This window comes from Xenopus tropicalis, chromosome 1, assembly GCF_000004195.4.
Source record: "Xenopus tropicalis strain Nigerian chromosome 1, UCB_Xtro_10.0, whole genome shotgun sequence".
NCBI classification, from domain to species: Eukaryota; Metazoa; Chordata; class Amphibia; order Anura; family Pipidae; genus Xenopus; species Xenopus tropicalis.
This window is the reverse complement of record NC_030677.2, coordinates 159,529,606-159,545,360: the sequence shown is the minus strand read 5'-3', so window position 1 is coordinate 159,545,360 and position 15,755 is coordinate 159,529,606.

The window sequence follows — 15,755 nt, the reverse complement described above, 5'->3', positions numbered from 1 at the left end:
AGAAGGTTGATGATTAGATATTGAAAATAAATGGGTCTATTCTTAACTCTTTGGTAGAATACATTTATTTTGATGGATTCATTTATAAGAAAGAGGTGAATAACACAGGAAAATGAAAGCATGTGTGCCTACAGGTAAGTAAGCAAGAAACCAAAGCACCACAGTAGGATATGATTTTTAGATTAAAGGGATACTGCCATGACATTTATAAAGCTGGAAATACAAGTTAAAGGACATGTAAAGCCTACATTTGCCTACAATGTATATCAGCTGGGCACGATTTCAAAGAGGCTGTTCACTGATTGATTCACTGATGATTTTTGTGTGGGGGGTTTACATGTCCTTTAAGATCTGTTCAGTTGTGGAGGTCACCAGTCTAGAATATATTTACCAGATCTGGCCACCAATGTACCATATTTTGGGCCTTGGGAGACATGTCAGTTGATACAGAACTCTCAACCACCCCATGTCATGAGGGAGAAAATGCTACTCAAGGCCCTTTGAAGATCTTATTTCATCATCTTATTATCGTTTAGTGTGATAAATACACAGGCTAATAATTTGTCAATTTGTGCTTTTTTTGTCAGTCATGCTTGTAGTCTGTTTTTCTTGCCTTTTTATCTGGATTGCAAAGTGACCTTCAAGAGGGAGGATTATTGGAAGGTTCAGGCCATGGCTGCAAAAATGGCTCCATAATTCGGCATGCTTCAGGTCTTCTATAACACCCCATCTGTTAATGAGATTCAATATCTCCAATATGCTGCCTAAGAACCTGAACTGCAAAGTCTAGGGTTTCCACCTTATGCAGTTGGGCTCACAAAATCTTACCAAGGCATGCTGGACACTGCACAGTGCAGCATTTATTTTATTACAGGCTGCATATAGGAAGTAAGTATTTATTGCCACTGTGGCATGCAGATTTTAAAGTTGTTTTGCTTTAAAGGTATACGATTGCTAAAGCATTCCCAAAAAGCCAGAGCAATCTTTCACATGCAGCTGAATTAAGTACCAATAAGTAGTGATGAGCGAATTTTTGGTCAGGCATGGATTTGCAGCGAATTTCCGCATTTCGCCATTGGCAAATTGTTTCGAGAAACCTCTGTGAAAATCTGCCGCAGAAAAGTTTGTATCGCAGAAATTTTTGTTTTTCGCATGTCAAATTGGGCACCGCCGCATCGAAAAAAGGCAGTGATCACATCAAAATTGGCCGCGGATGCGTAAAAAACCTGCGGGCACCAAAAAATAGATGCGGGTGACAAAGCGTTTCGTGAATTTTTTGCGGTTTTGCAAATTTTTATTTTTTTATTCGCTCATCACTATCAATAAGCAATTCAGACTCAATATTTTAAACTAACTGGGGCAGATTGAATCAGTCTGTAAACATAGAAATTCAATAGTGCTTGCATTTACACAGATCAAGAAAAAATGCACATAAAAGGCTTATCAAACTTGCAATCGAGATTAGAAAATATACTTTACCTAAGTGGGATAAACACTAGCATTATTGTTTATCTCCCAGTGTCTTCAGGCAGCTGCATGGTTTTACTCTATCCATGACTTTTATATTTTGCAAGCGGATGTGTTGATTATAGTGACTAATAACTAGGGATACTCTGAACCCAGTTTTTCGGGTTAGGGCGGAACCCCGAATCCATTGTAAGCCGAACCGAATCCTAATTAGCACATTTCCACTTCCGTGTTCATGCAGCGACATTTAACCTTTCCAATTCGGTTGGGCCAGGACCGCGGATTGAGCCGAACCCTGTTGAAAATGGCCGAATCCTGGCCGAATACTTAACCGAATCCTGGATTTGGTGCATCCCTACTAATAACAAGCCTATTTACTAATGTGCAAACAAAAAAATTGGCATGCACAAATTAGAAAAAAGGGATTTTACTGCTACTTAAAATTGTTTAAAAGTGTTTCCTATTTAAGTAAATGAGAATGTTGATTGCATTTTTGTAACACAATACAGCAAGATTGATTCAGCTAATAACAGCAATGCATATTAGAAAGTAACTTTCACAACTGAAATATTAAAGAGGTTCTGTAGTTGTTTGGGGTTTTTTTAACATGCTTTATAAATTTCTCTCCATATTGCTTAGCAAGCAAGAAATTCAAAATTGCGATCCTTTGAATAAACATATGTTTGTAGTTTGTGATAGTTGTAAAGCACCGAATCAGTTTCCGATGAGCCAGCTGCCTGTGGAAAATTAAAAGAATGGTGAGTGTGGGGGGATGAAAAGATGTGCAACTTAAGGGCAGAGCATCCATGTATAGATGTACCTTATGTGCTATTGCCAGCTTTAATTAATTGTGTCTTGGTGACAGGTGTATTAAAGTAGAACTAAAATCTTAATAAGAAACTATGCTTAGAAATTTCTATATTTTATTTAATTAATATATAAGTTCCAGGGCTCATAGCCCTATAACAGTAATGTTCCATGCCTTTTTAAATTGTCCACAGCAACCTTTTATCTTTGATAATGTAGGTTTCCCTCCCAATGACTGAGATATTAGAGGAAGGTGTTTAAGCTTTCCAAGTGACCCCAACAGTGACCCTAAAAGGGCCTTCCTCAGCCTTGCATCCATGCTTTGATTAGACAATTGATCCACCTTCAGATCTGCTATCCCAAATGGTATCATATTAAGCCCAGAGTCCCCAGCTTCTGCATGGGATGATTCATCATAATGCTGCTCCTCAGATTGGTCCTGCTCCCCCCTTGTCATTGGGACCTCCTTTCTATCCCTTTTCCTGCATTTTTTCCTGGTCTATGTTCCTATGCTTACAGGGGCTTTCTTGTCCACTAGACCTCCCTGGAAGGTGGTCTGTCCTGTCTCACTGGACCATCCATAGACACAGCAGATTTATTACTCCCTTGTCTTCTACTGGTCTACTGGCATTTCCAAACTTTGGAGCTAAGGAGGCTGTGAGTCAGATGCGACAATGATGACTCTCCCCCACAAGTGATGCAAGTGAAGCTTTGCCACCACAGTTGCTTGGGTCAGTTGTTGGATACTTCCCTCATGTGCAAAATAAAAAAAAAAGAAGTGGAGACCCTGCCTTTGTGTAAAAAGTACTTTGTTCTAGTGTGCTCCTGCCTCCCCTAGCCCCAATAATCTCCCCTCTTCCTATCACAGTCAACGTTCCTTCTGGACTGCAGGTACCTAGCTTCTGTATTAGACAAGATAGTCCCAATAAGATCAGCCAGACTATACTTTAGACTTAGTTTGATGACTTTCTGTCAGAAGGAAAAAATGCTTCCTGACAACTAAAGGGCAACCAGTTTACCCTTTATTTGAAACCATATAACTAGTTATTTATTTTATCTTACAATGAGAGAAAAGTATAACAGCATAGCTGATTATTGAATGCCATATTATGACAAACTCTATTTTTTTATACAGATACTAGAAAAGAGGCACTCTCCTACTGCATTATAACACATTGTAAATATAAACTATAGACTATATATAGTCAAAAGTGAAAGGCTTCATATGAGACTTACAAAGCACTTACCACTACAATGTCACTAATTTATATGTATATATTGAAATATGTACAGCAAGAACAGGTCAGTGCACATAATAATGTGTGTCATTATTATGGTTTATGCATACTGCAAAAAGCTAGTTTATTCCATTTAGGTTTTGAGAGGGTTATAATAATAATAATAATAATACATTCACTATATATATATATATATATATATATATATATATAGGCTTGGAGTGACGGCACACGCAGGATTTATACACTCAGTCGAAGGATTTTGCTAAATAGTAATCCGAGGTTTATTATGACCAACGTTTCAGTTCCATACAGGAACTTTCGTCAGGGAAAGTTCCTGTATGGAACTGAAACGTTGGTCATAATAAACCTCGGATTACTATTTTGCAAAATCCTTCGACTGAGTGTGTAAATCCTGCGTGTGCCGTCACTCCAAGCCTATCTAACTATTCTCTCTAACTATTAACTAAGCACCCAGGTATTATTAACCTTTATGGTGTGCAGCTTCCAAGCATTTTATATATATATATATATATATATATATATATATAATCAACTCAATTTCTCAATTTTATATAAAAAGAAATATACTAAGAGATGGCTCTGAAGTATGTCTCTTTCCACCAACCCTGGCTTGTGGAGGTGTCTGTCACCTGACAAGAAAATTTCATTTATTCAGCTTCTGATCTCCAGCCAAAATAAAGCAATGACAAACCTGTCACTTTTCTCTAAAAGCTCTGGTCATCACTGATTTCAATTTCCATAAGAAGCAGACATTACAAAATGCACGAAAACTAAACAGCTCCATTTATCATAAGGCACAGGTTATGTATATGACTTTTTTTTTCTCTGTGTTTTGAATATTAAACCATATGCTACTGGTGTCTAGCTGCTTACCATACTTAAATCTGTGCCTTTGTTAAAGGTGAAGGAAAGTTTGAGACTATAATAAACCTTTCACAGAGCAACAGATTAGGGTGTAGAGATTAGATAATGAGATTGCAGTACATGGATTTATAAAACATATAATAAAAGCAAATATAATATATTCATTGCTTTTTCATGGAAATGATTGTTTCATATCTTTCGGTAAGCATGTTATTAATTCCTCTAGCTAAACAGGGTTTTTCTTGTGAGCTTTACAACGGCCAATTTATAATCACCGTTAAACCCACTCCAATTTTCTGAGATTTGATCTTCTGCCAGAGAACCCTACAAGCTCTACCCCACAGAATCTGAGGTAGAAGCAGTCTTCACATGATTTATATATATATTTGTGAGTGTGTCCAAAAAGGTGATATTTTCACACCTCTTACCAAGATTAATAAATAAAAACCTTTTATTCTCTGGCTATGTAGTGAAGTATTGTCTCTGAATATACTTTGCTCCCTTTATTACATAACCTAATGTGTATGTAAAGATGGCCTTTACTGTATAGTGAAGCTTTAGAAGAGAAGAGGGTACAACTTATTATTTAAAAGGAAAGTACTCCTTATAATGTATAGAAGAGGTACATAAAAAAGGAAAATAAATTAATAATTCTTAATGGAATTCCAGCTTTGTGCATTGCTGAACTTATATCTGCTTAAAAGCTTTGAATCAATTTGAAAATTAGAATTCAGATAAAAATAAAAAGAACTCGTCATTCCTATTTTTTAAATGCTTTTAGCCTTCATTTACTCAGGAGATGAACAAGTCCAGATCTGATATTAAATAATAACTCTGATGGCACATTATTACTCAAGGGTACTAGATAGACATTGCCTTATTTATAATGTGACTAATGGAGTTTTAGTCCAAGGCTCATGAATCTTTTCTTTTTTTCCTGGAAGGCAGGTAGTATAAGAGGATTTTCACTAGTCAGAACATGAGTCAGAACATGTATGTATGTATATCTTTATACATACATACAATGGAAGCTTACTTCTTGGGTGATCTACTTCCTTTCTAAATAATTTAAACCAAGGGACATTGAAATGACAAAACTGTATTTTGACTCACAAAACACATAAAACTGTAAAGATATTGGTCACACGCTATGCAAATATAAAGGATATTTACTATAGATAGATCTCCTGTTTTATAGCCTTTTCCGAAAGGGTCAGTGACATTAAAATTGAAAACACATGGCAGGAAGTATAACTGTAAGTGACCTACTGCATTACTATTTGCTAATTTGTTAATAAATACAGTATATTTTCTGCAACAGAGACACTTACTGACATGGCATGGGTTATCCAATGAGCCACAGACAGATTCAAAGCAATTGGTTTAATGAATGGAATTTGCTAAACACATTGTGGTATTTTACAAGCCCCTGACCCAATTAGTTTTTTGTGAAGAAAAAAAAAACATGAAAAACACAAATGTAAAAAGTACACCATCTAAAATCTAATGGGTCAAAGTCATGTAGAAGTCTATCAGAGCTGTCCTAGGCAAATTGCAACAATATTAAATTTGTGGTTTTATAGGTTATTGGATTTTAATTCATTTGTAAGTCCACAAAGATTAATAGGAAAATGTAAAAACCATGAAAAATGTGTGGTTTTAGTTTTTGTTCTGCATTTTAATTTGCTTGTGTCTTTTCAATGCATATCTTTTAATAAATGACTAGACAATTGTGGTGCTAGTGGAAATTAGTTTATTTGTGGTTCAAATAGTTGTAAAACCTCTAGTCAGAATATAGATAAATCTGCCCTATGTGTTATTCGAAGTAAGGTTGATGAGGCAGTACTTTTTGTTAAGATTGTTAAAGATTTTAATATAGTGAGGTATCAAACAAAAAACAAGCCAGCTAGTATTATGAGAATAACTGTATAAAAGACTTGGGGGCACATTTACTAACCCACGAACGGGCCGAATGCATTTTTTTCGTAATGATCGGTATTTGGCGATTTTTCGGAAAATTATTGCGACTTTTTCATTGCCATTCCGAATGTTGTGCAAAATCTGGCGATTTTTTCGTAGCGTTAAAACTTGCGTGAGAAGTTGCGCCTTTTTCGTAGCCATTCCGAAAGTTGTGCAAAATGTTGCGATTTTTTCGTAGCGTTCGGATTCATTTAAGCTTCAGTATGGTGACTTTTCTTGGGCCAGGTTGGAGTTGCAGGGTTCCATTGAGCCCTATGGGAGGCTTCCAAAATCATGCAAAGCTTGAAAGTTTCGCCCGCCGCTTACGAGCGCTCAATACGAAAAAGTCGCGACAAGATACGAGCGAATCGTAATGGCTACGAAAAACTCACGTTTTTTCGCGCAAATCGTATTGGTAATGAAAAAGCCGCGACAATTTCCGAAAAGTCGTAAAGGCGCCGAAAAAATCGCAAAAAATACGAAAAAGTCGCAAAATGTTCATTTTCCAATCTGAATTTTTCCAATTCGGATTCGAATTCGTGTCTTAGTAAATCAGCCCCTTGGTGTAAGCCATTACCATATTTATAAGTTTTTATTGCCACTTTTTCTGTTTTTCTCTTAAGTATGGCCTTGCTCAAAAGATGAATTCCCTCACTACTTTGTCTTCTTGGCAAATGCTTTTTAAAAGTCCTCTGTAGAATTTGATCTTTCATAAGCCTGTCCCTATTTTTGTTATTCAGAGAACATAGGTCTATTTCTAAAGGATCAGGTACTAAAACAAGTCTACTTTTGACATTTTTTTCACCTATTTTTATAATTCAGAGCCAAGAAAGAAGTATTTTATTCTAGTATGACCATGACACAACTTTCATAGACAGTTTATCTTTCATTTAACCCTGCTTATAAAGAGTTCCAACTTCACTTTTGCCAAAAAATTCACTGAAATTACCAGCTCAGATCTGTGTTCATATAGAAGGACTAAGAACCTCTTGTGGGTAAAGTGAGGAAAGAATGATTATACTACACACCAGTAATTTTGCTGAAGTTATAAATGTTGTTAAAATAACATGACTTTTTTTTAGAAGTGTTTTAATTATTAATACATTTGTCAATATCGAAGAAAAATAGTGATGTACTTTGTTTAATTTGTGTGAAAAATGTTTAGAAAAAATGGGAAACTGAAGTTCTGGTAGTATTACTGTTAAGTGCATTTTTGTGGTATTTGTGTCCAAATGCACTTCCATATAGTTGCTCTTGGCACCACTCAGTTCTTCCTGCCATCTGTTCCAAATCAGGCGCTGGCACATGGGGGCCCTGGTTCTACCGCCACCTCATGACCAGGCGGTATTTCCACCATGCATCAATAGGTGCAGCATATTTGTGCCAAAAAATCAGGTGCACACATCAGGCTGAACACCAGAAAAGATTCCAGGCAAACTTAGAAAATATTCAGTAACGCAGTTGTGTCTGTTTTGACAAACTAGATGCAAATTTGCAATTGCATCAAGAGAATGGCTTATTTGCATTTGCATTAATGCCAGAATTCGGGGAAAAAACGTTGCATTGTGTGGATGCGCCCTACCTCCCCTGTTTGATAGTGGTGTTTCCAGTTATTTACATAATCTTTTTTTAACAATGGTAATGGGTCCTTAATTATATGGAACCTATTGTTTTCCTCAGTCCAGCCTTTTGTTACCCTTTTAGTTTAAAAGGAAATCTTGCAGAGGGAGAGGAAAATTAGGCATAGTTATAATCTATATCATTTAAAAGGAAGCTGCACAAAACATTGTATTTCCCATAAAAGACAATGAAAGAGAATGTTTTAAAGGGGAAATGATAGGAACACTCGCCTAAAGAAAGCCTCCAGGAAAGCCTACATTGTGGAAGAACTGCATTTAGCATCCCTGCCTGTGGTTATGTGATCGAAGCATTATGAAGTATTCTCTATGTCAGAATCAGTAAAGCAGATAAGTCACAAAAAACATGTCCATCTTAATTGTAAATCAGTCATGCATAATTGCATGTATCTGTCATGTAATAGCTTAATTAATTCCACAGCAGTGAAATTACAAATTAAGTTAAGGCGTAAGAGTTTAATGTTCGCAAATGAGGAGAGACAGTATTATTAAGTTCTTTATTAAACGTAATGGGAAAAATTAAGATCCGCTCAGATTTCTTTCCCCTACACACATCACTACAGAAAAAACATTAACCACATATCTCTTAAACGGGAATTATCTCCGACTAATTATATTTAATAAGATGCAATAGATTAGAACACTCCATTTGTTTTGGATTAATCTTGTTCAGGAACCTCACATTATGTTACAGTCTGTAGTCAGGGGCACCACATCATTTTCGCAGGGGTCTGTGTATAACTTCCTCCATATATTTGAAATGGAATATATCTGTCAATACAAAACTGTTTTCAACTCCCTGTGATAAATTGCTGTTATAAATTCCACTTATATATGAAATAATGAGGCTGCTCTTCAGATGCTTCTTTTTCAAGAGCTACTTTAATTTGAATCTGCAGATGGTAGTAAAGCACCATGTCTGTATCCCCTTGATCAGGGATCCCCAACCTTTCATACTCGTGAGCCACATTCAAATGGAAAAAGTTTTAGAGAGCAACACAAGCATGAAAAAAGTTCCTGAAGGTGCTAATTAGAGCTATAATTGGCTATTTGATAGCTCATGTTGACTGGCAGCCTACAGAAGGCTCTGTTTGGAAATTACACTGGGTTTTTATGCAACCAAAATTTCAGAAATTCAAAAATAAACATGTGTTTTGAGGCTACTGGGAGCAACATTCAAAGGGTTGGCAAGCAACATGTTGCTCATGAACAAATGGTTGGGGATCGCTGCCCTTGATGATAGTAAGGGAAAATTAAAATTACCAATATATTTATACAGGAACACCTAAGCAGTATGTAGCTTAAGGCTCTAATGCAATGGTGAGCAACAATTTTATGACTATGACTCCATTTTTATCTCCCTACCTCATACCCCCATGAACCATAACTAGATCAAAGAATATTGGAGTTGGCAAGATCAATAACAGTTGAAAAGAAAAATGAAATGCCTAATACATAGTTGTGTTTCCAAATCCTGAGCTGGAGTTATTTATTAATCTACTGGTCTTCTTTTATTAAAGGGGCAGTATACTCCCTTGTTCAACATAAGTTGAATAATAGGGCTTTAGAGATGTAGCGAACTGTTCGGCGGCGAACTAATTCGCGTGAACATCGGGTGTTCGCAAACTTTTAGCGATGTTCGCAATTTTGGGTTCGCCTTAGCTGGAGCCAAATTTTGACCTCTCACCCCAGAGCCAGCAGATACATGGCAGCCAATCAGGCAGCTCTCCCTCCTGGACCACCCCCGGACCACTCCCTTCCATATATAAACCAAAGCCCAGCAGCCATTTTACATTCTGCCTGTGTGTGCTTGATGAGTTAGCATAGGGAGAGAGCTGTGCAGGGGTTTGAGGGACAGTTTAGGTAGCTGTGCTGACTAGTAATCTACTTTCTACTACTCTGTATGTAGCTGCTGGGGACAGCTGTCCTGCTGATCTCATCTGCTGTAACCCAATAGTCCTTGTAAGGACTGCTTTTATTTTCTGATTACTGTTACTCTTCTTTTCATTGTGTACTGCAGCTCCGTCTGTGTGTGTTGGAGACAGGTGTGCTGCTCATAGTAGTGCACTAAGCACCAACCACACATTCACATCATTTTTTTTTATTTGTGTTTTATACTTTGCTACTGTAATTTATAGAGCCCAGTGCTATTAGTCTAGCTGTGTTGGGGACTGGTGTGCTGCTTCTAGTAGTTCACCCCCAGCACCAACCAGAGATCACTTTTTTTTATTATTAATTTTTTTTTTTTTAATTTAAATTACTGTTCTTTAACATGTCCAGTGCTGTTTGCTGTTCTTCATAGTAGTGCACCAAACATGTTACACATAGTAGTGACATTGCATTGCAATAAAATCACCTGAGCGACGTTTTTCCACCAGCAATAATATATCCGTATATCCGTATCCACTACTGCGGCGTTTTGACCTTGCATGTGAACCGGCTGTAACCTTTACACGACTTGATTGGCATGTAGACGCCGGACGTTTTAAAGAAGTTTATTACACAAGTTTAGAAATGTAGTGTGATTTCTGCCCTTTACAGCACAAAACGCAACGCTGTGTCAACAACGTATTTTTCAGAGAAATTTTTGCCCTTGATCCCCCTCCGGCATGCCACTGTCCAGGTCGTGGCACCCTTTAAACAACTTTAAAATCAGTTTTCTGGCCAGAAATGGCTTTTCTAGGTTTTAAAGTTCGCCTTCTCATTGAAGTCTATGGGGTTCGCAAAGTTCGCAAAAGTTCGCACTTTTTGGCAGAAGTTCGCGAACTTTTTTTGTGAGGTTCGCTACATCTCTACAGGGCTTGTGAGAACACATTTTTCAGAACTCATTGTTTTAATCAAGAAAAAAATCTCTGTTTTTTGTTATTTCTTGAACTAAATTGAGAGCCTGAAGCTACACCATGTTTAGGCCTTGTGAGCTAGATAAACAAATCACCAGTATACAATCCCTTTGTTTAGAGAGTTGTGGCATCCAGGTTAGCAGGAGTCTATTTTATGCAGGGAGATTATCTAGCAATCTACTGTAATTATCCACCTTGCAAGGACCAAACATAAAGTAGCTTCAATTTTCCTGATATTCTGTTTAGTTTAAGAATGGATATTTGCCATCTGTATGGATTTGTGCTAGCTTAGTTAATAACAAGCCGCTTACGGTCTACTTACTATTATAGACAAAAACAAATACACTGTAAGTAAAAGGAATAGAATTGTTTGTTAAAATAAGACACTTTGGGTACATGCCATTGGTAGTCGTCACATGCCATATTCTATGCACAAAGCATTACATTTAAAAGAAAATGAGCGAACGTAAATCTCAGTTTGTTTTTTTCATAGGCCTGTTCTGGTCTCAACTGTCTGTTTGGTGTTCAGCCAACCAAACAATAATCTGGGCAATAAATGAAAGACATTTATATATTAAGATACTCACTGTGCTTTCATCATGGCTTAGTTATCATCAAGTACAGCAATGTTTTTATTATTACAGAAATAAAATGCAAATTATTAAAAAATGTGTAATTATTTTACTTAATTAGCATTGCTATATTTCAGAGCTTTTTTGATAACTGGATTCTGTACAATAGATCCCATATTTTTAATTAAAGGACTGGACTTACTCATCAAGCAGGACATAGATAGAGCTAGGGTTGCCACCTGTCCAGTTTGGAACTGCACATCCCATTTCAAAGGGTTATCTGGTTTAAAACATTATTGTGTCCATCCCATATATAATTATGTCCACCCCCAGCGTTACTGCACCACCCCTGATGCCATAAGGACAACCTTTTGTTCCAGTTTAGCCATCAGCAAAGGTGGCAACCCTAAGTGGCCAACATAAAAGCTTAAAAAGTTTGCTAGGAAAAGCAAAGGTTTGAAGATTTAAAGTGACAGACACCCTCTTAAAGGCAAGGTTTAAAGCTGACCAACAACAGTGAAGTTGTTAAAAGTGTACCATGAGTTAAAGTACACCTGCTGTGTGTTGCAGTTGCTGTGGGACTGTGTGAAGTAAATTTGGGCTAAAACAAATGTTTAAAATCCTATGAGAGGTGTGTGGAATCATTGCTTGTGATTCAGAGGTTTGCTGAGAGTCTGCTAACAGGTGCAGGACAATTAATGTGGCTAATTGAGTCGGCCTGTTAATCCAATGCTCAGAGTGCAAAATGGGCAAGCAAAGCAGAAAAGGTTCTGTGAAAGCAAAGTGTTTGCTGAAAATGTGTCTTGAACAAGAGAAAAGTTTGGGATACCAAAATTATGCTGAGTGTTTACTGCAAAAAGATGTGAATTTTGTGATTAAACCTGAAACTGCTGTTGGTGTTAAACAGAAATGGGGCATAGACTGTGCAATGCTTGGGGATGTGAATAGATGTCATGAAGGTAAAATATCTCCATGTCAAGCTGAAGATTGTGCAGTTAAAGTGTGCGTTTCACAGCCCAAGGGAGTTAACACAAAAGCAAACTTCCAGGTGCAGCAATGGTTAAATAAAGTGAAAACTGACAATGAGAGTCAGAAGCTGCAGTGCCTTGCTGAACTGATTCAGTGGTTAAAAGAAAGGACTGTAACATGTTTAAAAAGTTTTCCAGTACAGAGTGTTGTAGTTGCACTGGTTAAACTGCTGGAAATGAACCATATATATATATATAGATAGATAGATATATAATATATATATTCTCATGTGAAGTAGCCTTTGCCTTTAGAATTTTTAAATAGGAAATGCAAGGTTTTATAAATGCAATGAATTTATTATGTCTAAAATAATAAAAGCCATTATTATACTGTACAGTATTTTATCTTATAAGCTGGGCTCATGCCTACCTTCATGCTTTCTCCCTGCTGTTTTAATTATGGCTCTGTCTGGCAGCTGGTGTGCTTTCAAGCTTTCGCTCATCACCAGAAGAGCCTGTGCTTGTGCATATACTTGAACATTATTTATTTACTAACTGCTTCTTCTCAGTAATTGCTGTGTTAAAATTAAATTTAGATTAGTATAAATGAGTGAGCAATATGGGCGATCATATCCTAGAAGGGTTATTCAGATGCATTTACAGAATGTTTTCCAAGAAGGGTGTTTCTATAGGGGGCGGGCGGGGGAAGAATTTACCCAGTGCAAAATGAAATCCATATTAACATTCTGAATTTTACATTTTTTAAAATAAATGTTATATTAACATTTAATAGGGTCAGAAAATCTTAATGTAATTATTTATTTCCAGTTATTTATATAGCGTCACACATTTCCACATGAGTCCCTGTCCCAGAGGTGCTTACAATTACACATACTATCGTCAATTTAGCTTGAAGTTAACTAACCTGCATGTATGTTTTTGCAATGTGGGAGGAAACCCACGAGACACAGGGAGAACATACTAAATCCTTGCAGATAGTGCCCTGACTGGGATTGAACTCAGGACCCCAGCGCCCCCCAAAGCAGCAGGGCTACATTGTTAAAAGTTAGTATAGCTAGCACTTGAGTGATTGTGTCTGCTTCTTGATTTTGGGAAAAAAAGGTAGTCCTATCTTCCTTTCTGGTATCGGATTCTGAACAATCTCTCAAGATCAGAGCAAGTGCGATAAAGTGATAAAATGATAAAGTGATACTGCCCCGTGATGGTTTGCTGAAAATTTGCAAAAGGGTGGCATTTTTTTTTCTTGCTCCAAATGCATTGGAGTCAATGGATGTTTTTCTCTGTGTTTTTTCCATGCACAACAAAAACACATGGAACAGATTCACAAAACACTTGTCAGACCGTAAATTTTGAAACAAATCTGTATCAGGCGAAAGAATGGGCTCATCCCTATTTTCATACCCATAGTAAAATCAATTACTTTTGAGCAAACCACAAATCTACTGATAGAATAAATTTCAGTACATAGGGGGGTCAGAAAATCTGACTGATACCCATCTGAGCACAGAATGGTGGTTGTACCTGCGAGGCCTGGGAGTCATGTACTGTACACCTGCTTTGAGTAGGAGGTAATTCCATGGTTCCCTTCGCATGTTACAACATTAGATGCTCTTACTTGCACCAACTGAATTACATGCCAAACACCCTTAGCAAAACAACCCCATGTCATGAGGAAGATAATTATCTGCTCCAGGCCTTTTTGACACCTTATTTCATGTTATCATTTAGTGTGAAGAGGAATTCAGGCCTAAAAGGAATGGATCATTATCTCCCCTATGACATGGGCTTCTTTGACAGCTCTGCATAATTAACACCGAGTGCTCTGGCACACCCACATTAAAGGAGAACTAAACCATAAATAAGAATATGGCTAAAAATGCTATATTTTATATACTGAACTTACTTTGCCAGTCAGCATCTCAGTAGCAGCAATGATGCAGGTCTTTACAGTTGTCACAGGAGCTCCCCATCTGTGATACTTTCATGCTCAGTGTGCTCAGAGCAGTTGTTGAGAAGCTAAACTTAGGAGTTATTGCAAATTATCAAGCAGAAAATGAGGTTGGCCTGTTATAGAAGCTAATGCTACAGGGCTGATTATTTCTGGTTTCTGAGCTTTCATTTAGTAATTGCATATATTAATTACTAGTCAGCCTTTTATTGTGATATTTATATTCTCTATATACAGTATATTGTGGGTGGGTCCCTAAGCTCAGGTAACTGACAGCAGCACAGAGCATGTGCAGTGAATCAGCAGAAAAGAAGATGTGGAGCTACTGGGGCATGTTTGGGGGCACAGATCTTCCCTGCTAAGGGGCTGTGGTTGCCTTGGGCTGGTCTACTGAAAGTTTAAACATTAAATAAACTGAAAAGGATTGTGTTGCCTCCAATAAGGATTAATTATATCTCAGTTGGAATCACTACAAGGTAGAAAAAGGAGAATACTTTCTAAAAATTTGAATTTATTTGATTAAATGGAGTCTAAGGAAGATGGTCATTCTATAACTCAGAGCTTTCTTCCATAACGGATTTCCAGATAATGGATCCCCATACCTGTACTAAGATAGAATACAAAATGTACAAAATACAGTAGCTACAGATTCAATCCAACCAATTAAATTGGCTTTTACTTGACATTGGTAAAATTTGCTAAGTACCTTTTCCTTCAGACTCATTTACCTGCAAATAAATGACTAACTGACAGCAAAGTAATTCGCATTTTGGACTGACAGGAATATAATGCACATTTTGGTGCTTCATTGCACTAAAGATAATGTTCCATAAAGAAATGGAATGTAAATGCCTCCTTTGCAAGGAAAATAAACGCTCTAATGGGGGAACATAATTGTTAATGTGAACAATATTATCTTGGTACGAACAGCTTTTCCTCTGCGCATATTTAATATAGGTTTTGCAAAGCTCTAGCGTCTATTCTGCCAGGAGAAGAAAGATTGCACATTTTATTATGTGCCCCAATGGCCAATGTATGTAATAAAACTTCTTCCCAGAAAAAGTATTATTTTTGCACCAAAAATATTTCACCTTCAAATTAGAATTGGCAATGCAGTAATTGTCTAATGAAGACTATTACTTGGGAAAATCAAATGTTTGCTCTATTGCCTATATATAAACTAATTACCTCACAGGAGCCTCAGCTTCGATTGTGTCTCTGGTTTATCCCCATACACCAAGGTACCTGTCCTATCATCTGCAGTTAGAAATTAATTTGAAGATTTAAAAAGTTATTGAAATGTTTAAAAACCCTCAGCACAGCCTGTTAAGGGGCAACTCCCAGTAGCACATGTGCTACAAGTGACTCTTTTACTCAAATGGGCTCTCCCAGTACAAATACAAAAGAGAT